The sequence below is a fragment of the Arachis hypogaea genome, chromosome 3 (genome assembly GCF_003086295.3).
Source record: "Arachis hypogaea cultivar Tifrunner chromosome 3, arahy.Tifrunner.gnm2.J5K5, whole genome shotgun sequence".
In the NCBI taxonomy this organism is placed as follows: Eukaryota; Viridiplantae; Streptophyta; class Magnoliopsida; order Fabales; family Fabaceae; genus Arachis; species Arachis hypogaea.
Window position 1 is genome coordinate 109947239 of NC_092038.1, and position 8899 is coordinate 109956137.

General features: G+C 38.0%; 1 non-coding gene across 1 annotated transcript; it reads right to left on the reverse strand.

Annotated features, from left to right (window-relative positions):
- Nucleotides 1-5680: 5680 nt before the first annotated feature.
- LOC112793260 (small nucleolar RNA R71) lies at nucleotides 5681-5788 on the reverse strand. The gene has a single exon (XR_003197962.1). It is a non-coding gene; the product is annotated as a small nucleolar RNA R71 (small nucleolar RNA).
- Between the last annotated feature and the right edge of the window lie 3111 nt (nucleotides 5789-8899).

The following is an 8899-nucleotide window of genomic DNA, read 5'->3' on the forward strand; positions in this document are numbered from 1 at the left end:
CCACTTGCTCCGCAATGGGTGTTTCTGTCCAAAGTTAGCTACCATGACATGTCGGCTTGACTATATAACCAACAGATGATATCATCAGCCATAGAGCAGGCATACATCATATGCATTTGTTTGTTTGTTTGAGTTTGTATTATTTGGGTTTGCCTATTTGATTAACTATGTCTAATTGCTATATGTTCTACTTGCTGTAACTGCATTCTATCTGTGTTTTCTTTGTCTGTATTATGTGTCTTTGCAATTGAGAGATCCCTCATGCTGGCGAAGGTGACACTAAAGGTTGTTTCGCCGGTGTTTTGGAGGGTTGGAAGGGACAGAAGGTGAATTGTTGGGTTAGAGTTTAATGAGACAGAAAGTGAATTGTGGAGTCAGGTTAGATTGGGACTTGAATACCCTAGAGAGTTTACCAAAATTATGGTTTAGTTGAATCTTAAGTTTAAATCTAAGTGTTGAAGTTCTATAATTGTCTCCGGCTTTCCCAGGACCTTTTATATTAACTATGCGGGCACCTTTACCATGCTGAGAATCCCCAGTTCTCATTCCATAGATATATTGTTGTTTTCAGATGCAGTACGCGAAGCACCGCACTGAGTATTTCTAGAGACTCTTGGAAGCGAAAAATAATCTTGGGACTCGGTGGTTGTATTTTGTTTATATTTATATATTATATAGATTCTTCACCTTGTATTTTGTGTTTGTCCCTCTTAGAGGTCGACTTAGAGAAACAGGTGTCTGTCTTATATTTTGGGATATATATATATATATATATATACTCGGGTCGGCCTTTGCTTTGCAGGCCAAGCCTAGAGCATATTATTTGTATCTTTAGAACTCTGATCTTATATATATGATTTATCTCTTCTGCTCGATCTTATCTACCTTTCTACGTTTACCCGATCGTGAGTGATGCGCTTTTCTGTTTTTTATTTAACTTTTTCTTCCAAGGCTCCTAGTTAAGCTATTTTTCATATATATCTATATACGTATTTTTATTTTTGGAAGTTGTAGCGTCTCACCACCTTTGATTTATGTCCTAGGCATAAAACTCTGTTTGGTAGGGTGTTACAATATGTTGTCTTACCCCATATGCTATTTTTTCTTATTTCTTATCTCCTCATCACTGCTCTTGTCATCTGTTACATAACCAGTGACCTCATCAATTATTTTCTTCACCTGCCATTGACTTCTTTGACATTCTCTTCTTCTAATATCTTTTTTCTCCATTACTACTACTATAATCTGTCTTATATCCATGAGGAGGGAACTTGTATAGCTCATCATCTATAGTCTTATATCCATCATCATCAGATGATGATGATGAACTAACTACAATAGTCTCCTTAGCTAAACCTTCTCCAACTACTTCAGGCATATCAACTTCGTGATCAAATTATATATAGAATTCATCTTTGTCCCTATTCATTAGCTTATTTTCCCTCATTTGATTAATCTACTCATCTCCTTTAATTGCATGAAGACCAAACTCCATGGTAGGTGCTATCATATCAAGTCAGAACATCTCATTATATCCCAAGTATCCTAATTTCTTAAACAATTCCACCAAAACAAAGAAGTTAACATAATATAGATCCATTGAAAAATCTCTTCACTTTACCATGCAAGTAGCAGACACCTCCCTCAAAATCTCTCCCAAAATTTTCTCCATGTTGAATGATAAGTGGATATCTTATACGCTTTTTCATAACATTTTCTTAGTATTTTTAGTATATTTTATTAAGTTTTAATAAGTTTTAGTATATTTTAGTGCAAAAATTCATATTTGGATGCTACTTTGAGTTTTTGTATTTTTCCTATGATTTTAGGTGATTTTTGGGTAAAATTAGCAAGATTGGAAAGATCTTGTTCAGAGCTGAAGAAAAGGATAGCAGAGGTTGTCAGATCCTAACCTCCATGCATTCCAACAAGCATTTATGGAGCTACAGAGGTCCAATTGACGCGTTCTCAATGATTTTGAAAAGCTAACCTTCAGAGCTTTCTAGCAATATATAATAGTCTATACTTCTTGATGAGCGGATAATTTATACGCTTTTTGGCATTGTTTTTAGGTAGTTTTTAGTAAGTTTAAGCTACTTTCAGGGATGTTTTCATTAGTTTTTATGTTAAATTCACATTTCTGGACTTTACTATGAGTTTGTGTATTTTTCTGTGATTTCAGGTAATTTCTGGCTGAAATTGAGGGACTTGAGCAAAACTCTGAAAGAAGGCTGACAAAAGGACTGCTGATGCTGTTGGAATCTGACCTCCCTGCACTCAAAATAGATTTTCTGGAGCTACAGAACTCCAAATGGCCCGCTCTCAACGGCGTTGGAAAGTAGACATTCAGAGCTTTCCAGCAATATATAATAGTCCATACTTTATTCGGATATTGATGACGTAACTTGGCGTTGAACGCCAAGTACATGCTGCTGTCTGGAGTTAAACGCCAGAAACACGTCATGATCCGGAATTGAACGCCCAAAACACGTTATAACTTGGCGTTCAACTCCAAGAAAAGCCTCAGCTCGTGGATAGATCAAGCTCAGCCCAAACATACACCAAGTGGGCCCCGGAAGTGGATTTATGCATCAATTACTTACTCATGTAAACCCTAGTAGCTAGTTTAGTATAAATAAGACTTTTTACTAGTGTATTAGTCATCTTTTGACCATTCGGTCTTTTGATCACCTTCATGGGGGCTGGCCATTCGGCCATGCCTGAACCTTTTACTTATATATTTTCAACGGTGGAGTTTCTACACACCATAGATTAAGGGTGTGGAGCTCTGCTGTACCTCAAGTTTCAATACAATTACTATTACTTTCTATTCAATTCTCTTTTATTCTTATTCCAAGATATACGTTGCACAACACTTTGATGAATGTGATGATCCGTAACACTCATCATCATTCTCACCTATGAACGCGCGTGATTGACAACCACTTCCGTTCTACTCTAGGCCGGGCGCATATCTCTTAGATTCCCCAACAGAATCTTCGTGGTATAAGCTAGATAGATGGCGGCATTCATGGGGATCCGGAAAGTCTAACCTTGTCTGTGGTATTTCGAGTAGGATCCCGGGAATCTGAAAAGTCTAACCTTGTCTGTGGTATTCCGAGTAGGATTCCGGTATTGAATGACTGTGACGAGCTTCAAACTCCTGAAGGCTGGGCATGATGACAAACGCAAAAGAATTAATGGATTCTACTCCAACCTGATTGAGAACCGACAGATGATTAGCCGTGCTGTGACAGAGCATTTGGACCATTTTCACTGAGAGGATGGGATGTAGCTATCAACAAGGGTGATGCCTCCAGACGATTAGCCGTGCAGTGACAGCGCATAGGACCATTTTCCCGAGAGGATTAAAAGTAGCCATTGATGATGGTGATGCCCTACATACAGCTTGCCATGGAAAGGAGTAAGAAGGATTGGATGAGAGCAATAAGAAAGTAGAGATTCGAAAGGATTCTAGCATCTCCACACGCCTATCTGAAATTCCCACTATTGATTTACATAAGTATTTCTATCCCTTTTTATTTTCTCTTTATTATTAATTTTTGAAACCCATAACCATTTAATCTGCCTAACTGAGATTTACAAGGTGACCATAGCTTGCTTCATACCAACAATCTCTGTGGGATCGACCCTTACTCACGTAAGGTATTACTTGGACGACCCAGTACACTTGTTGGTTAGTTGAACGGAGTTGTGTCCACACACAAGTGCCATAAAAATGATTCCATACAACAACAAAGAATACTACATTGATGTGATCACAATTTCGTCCACCAAGTTTTTGGCGCCGTTGCCGGGGATTGTTCGAGTATAAACAACTGACGGTTCATCTTGTTGCTCAGATTAGGTAATTTTCTTTTCAAAAATTTTTTCAAAAATCTTTTTCAAAATTTTTCTTTTCTTTTTCGTTTTTCCAAACTTTATTTTCGAAAAAATTAATAAAAATCCAAAAAAAATTAATAAAATCATAAAAATCAAAAATATTTTGTGTTCCTGTTTGAGTCTTGAGTCAATTTTTAAGTTTGGTGTCAATTGCATGCTTTAAAAGTTTTTCTTGCATTTTTCGAAAAATACATGCATTCATAGTGTTCTTCATGATCTTCAAGTTGTTCTTGACAAGTCTTCTTGTTTGATCTTGATGATTTCTTGTTTTGTGTTGTTTGTTGTTTTTCATGTGCATTTTTCGTTTGTTAGAGTCCATGCATTAAAGATTTCTAAGTTTGGTGTCTTGCATATTTTCTTTGCATCAAAAATTTTTCAAAATTATGTTCTTGATGTTCATCATGATCTTCAAAGTGTTCTTGGTGTTCATCTTGACATTCATAGCGTTCTTGCATGCATTCTTTGTTTTGATCCATAAAGAAAAGAGAAAAACACAAAAATGACGTTTTTAATTTTTCTCTCTCCTCATTAAAAATTCAAAAATAAAAAATATCTTTTCCTTATTTCCCTCCAAATTTTCAAAATTTTGGGTTGACTTGGTCAAAAAGTTTTAAAAATTAGTGGTTTCTTACAAGTCAAGTCAAAATTTCAATTTTAAAAATCTTTTCAAAATCTTTTTCAAAAATTATATCTTTTTCATTTTTTTCCATTTTTCGAAAATTTCAAAATCCTTTTTAAAATATTTTTAAAATCTTTTTCTTATCTTTATATCATATTTTCGAAAATTAGCTAACAATTAATGTGATTGATTCAAAAATTTGAAGTTTGTTACTTTCTTGTTAAGAAAGGTTCAATCTTTAAGTTCTAGAATCTTATCTTGTAGTTTCTTGTTAGTGAAGTAAGTAATTTCAAATTTTTGAATTAAATCTTTTTATCTTTTATCTTATCTTTTTCAAAAATTTTATCTTTTTCAAAATTTGATTTCAACATATCTTATCTAACTTCTTATCTTCTTATCTTTTTCAAATTTGATTTTAATATATTTTTCAATCAACTAACTAACTTTTTGTTTGTTTCCTATCTTTTTCAAAACCAACTAACACCTCTCTTCACCTCTCTCTATCTAAATATCCGAACCCACTCTTCTTCATTCTTCTCCCCTTTCTTTTTCTACTAACATAAAGGAATCTCTATACTGTGACATAGAGGATTCCTTTTCTTTTCTTGTTTTCTTCTCTTTCATATGAGCAAGAACATGGAAAAAGGCACTCTTGTTGAAATTGATCCTGAACCTGAAAGGACTCTGAAAAGGAAACTAAGAGAAACTAAATTACAACAATCCAAAAACAACCTTTCAGAAATTTTCGAACAAGAAAAGGAGATGGCAGTCGAAAATAATAATAATGCAAGGAGAATGCTTGGTGACTTCACAAAGCCAACGTCCAAATTTGATGGAAGAAGCATCTCCATTCCTGCCATTGGAGCCAATAACTTTGAGCTGAAACCTCAGCTAGTTGCCTTAATGCAACAAAACTACAAGTTTTATGGACTTCCATATGAAGATCCTTATCAGTTTTTAACTGAGTTCTTGCAGATCTGTGAGACTGTAAAGACGAATGGAGTTGATCCTGAAGTCTACAGACTCATGCTTTTCCCTTTTGCTGTAAGAGACAGAGCTAGAATATGGTTGGATTCACAACCTAAGGATAGCCTGGACTCCTGGGATAAGCTGGTCACTGCCTTCTTGGATAAATTCTTTCCTCCTCAAAAGCTGAGCAAACTGAGAGTGGATGTTCAAACCTTCAAACAAAAAGATGGTGAATCCTTCTATGAAGCTTGGGAAAGATACAAGCAGCTGACCAAAAGATGTCCATCTGACATGTTTTCAGAATGGATCATATTAGATATATTCTATTATGGTCTATTTGAATTTTTGAAAATGTCATTGGACCATTCTGCAGGTGGATCTATTCACCTAAAGAAAACACCTGCAGAAGCTCAAGAACTCATTGACATGGTTGCAAATAACCAATTCATGTACACTTCTGAGAGGAATTCCGTGAATAATGGGACACCTTAGAGGAAGGGAGTTCTTGAAATTGATGCTCTGAATGCCATATTGGCTCAGAACAAAGTGTTGACTCAGCAAGTCAACATGATCTCTCAAAATCTGAATGGATGGCAACATGTATCCAACAGCACTAAAGAGGCAGCTTCTGAAGAAGCTTATGATCCTGAGAACCCTGCCATGGCAGAGGTTAATTACATGAGTGAACCTTATGGAAACACCTATAACTCATCATGGAGAAATCATCCAAATTTCTCATGGAAGGATCACCAAAAGCCTCAACAAGGCTTTAACAATGGTGGACGCAACAGGCTGAGCAATAGCAAGCCTTATCCATCATCTTCTCAGCAACAGACAGAGAATTCTGAACAAAACACTTCTAATTTAGCCAATCTAGTCTCTGATCTGTCAAAGGCCACTTTCAGTTTCATGAGTGAAACAAGATCCTCCATCAGAAATCTGGAGGCACAAGTGGGCCAGCTGAGTAAGAAAGTCATTGAAACTCCTCCCAGTATTCTCCCAAGCAATACAGAAGAGAATCCAAAAGGAGAGTGCAAGGCCATTGATATAATCAATATGGCCGAATGCACAAGGGAGGAGGAGGATGAAAATCCTAGTGAGAAAGACCTCCTGGGACGTCCCTCAAGCAAGAAGGAGTTTCCTATTAAGGATCCACAGGAATCTGAGGCTCATATAGAGACCATAGAGATTCCATTAAATCTCCTTCTACCATTCATGAGCTCTGAAGACTATTCTTCCTCTGAAGAGGATGAAGATGTGACTGGAGAGCAAGTTGCTCAATATTTAGGAGCTATCATGAAGCTGAATGCCAAGTTGTTTGGTAATGAGACTTGGGAAAGTGAACCTCCCTTGCTCATTAGTGAACTGGATACCTGGATTCAGCAAACTCTACCTCAAAAGAAACAAGATCCTGGCAAATTTTTGATACCTTGCACCATAGGCACCATGACCTTTGCAAAAGCTCTGTGTGATCTGGGGTCAAGGATAAATCTTATGCCACTCTCTGTAATGGAGAAGCTGGGGATCATGGAGGTGCAACCTGCCTTATTCTCATTACAATTGGCAGACAAGTCATTGAGACAAGCTTATGGAATAGTGTAGGATGTGTTAGTAAAGGTTGAAGGCCTTTACATCCCTGCTGATTTCATAATCTTAGACACTAGGAAGGAAGAGGATGAATGCATCATCCTTGGAAGACCTTTCCTAGCCACAGCAGGAGCTGTGATAGATGTCAACAGAGGTGAATTAGTCCTTCAATTGAATGGGGACTACCTTGTGTTTAAGGCATATGGGCATCCCTCTGTGACAAAAGAGAGTAAGCATGAAGAGCTTCTCTCAGTTCAGAGTCAAGAAGAGCCCCCACAGTCAAACTCTAAGTTTGGTGTTGGGAGGCCACAACCAAACTCTAAGTTTGGTGTTAGGATCCCATATCCAAACTCTAAGTTTGGTGTTAGGACTATAACAACATTGACCTGATCACCTTTGTGGCTCCATGAGAGCCACTGTCAAGCTATTGACATTAAAGAAGCGCTTGTTGGGAGGCAACCCAATTTTATTTATCTAATTTTTATTTTATTGTTATTTTGTGTTTTATTAGGTACATGATCATGTGGAGTCACGAAAAATATAAAAATTAAAAACAGAATCAAAAACAGCAGAAGAAAAATCACACCCTGAAGGAAGCACAGGCTGGTATTCAATGCCAGTAAGGTGCATCTGGCTGGCGTTCAATGCCTGAACAGAGCATGAATCTGGCGCTGAACGCCAGAAACAAGCAACATTCTGGCGTTTGAACGCCAGGAATGTGCTTAGAGGAAAAAGCCGGCGCTGAACGCCAGCAACAAGCATGAAATTGGCGTTCAACGCCAGAAACATGTTACATGTGGGCGTTGAACGCCCAGAATCTGCACCACTCGGCGTTTAAACGCCAAAATGGTGTGCAAAGGCATTTTACATGCCTATTTGGTGCAGGGATGGAATTCCTTGACACCTCAGGATCTGTGGACCCCACAGGATCCCCACCTAACATATTCCCACCTTACCTCCTAATCCTATTTTACTCTTCCCCATGTCACACTTCCCAAAAACCCTTCACCAATCACCTCAATCTCTCTTCCCAATCACCTAATCACCACTCACATCCATCCACTCTTCCCCATAAACCCCACCTACCTTCAACATTCAAAAACATTTCCCCCCCCAATCCCACCCTAAATGGCCGAACCTACCCTCTCTCCTCTCCCTATATATACCCTTCCATTCTACTTCATTTTCACACAACACTACCCCCTCTACTATACCTTGGCCGAATCCATCTCCCCTCACTCTCCTCTAATTTCTTCTTCTTCTTCTTCTCTTCTTTCTTCTCTTGCTCGAGGACGAGCAAAATTTTAAGTTTGGTGTGGTCAAAGCACAATCTTTTTTGTTTTTCACTACCATCAATGGCACCTAAGACCGGAGAATCCTCTAGAAAAGGAAAAGGGAAGACAAAAGCTTCTACCTCCGAGTCATGGGAGATGGAAAGATTCATCTCCAAAAGCCATCAAGACCACTTCTATGATGTTGTGGCAAAGAAGAAGGTGATCCCTGAGGTCCCTTTCAAGCTCAAGAAGAATGAGTATCCGGAGATCCGACATGAGATCCGAAGAAGAGGTTGGAAAGTCCTAACCAACCCCATGCAACAAGTCAGAATCTTAATGGTTCAAGAGTTCTATGCCAATGCATGGATCACTAGGAACCATGATCAAAGTATGAACCCGAATCCAAAGAATTATCTCACAATGGTTCGGGGGAAATACTTAGATTTTAGTCCGAAAAATGTGAGGTTGGCGTTTCACTTGCCCATGATGCAAGGAGATGAACGCCTCTACACTAGAAGGGTCAACTTTAATCAAAGGTTGGACCAAG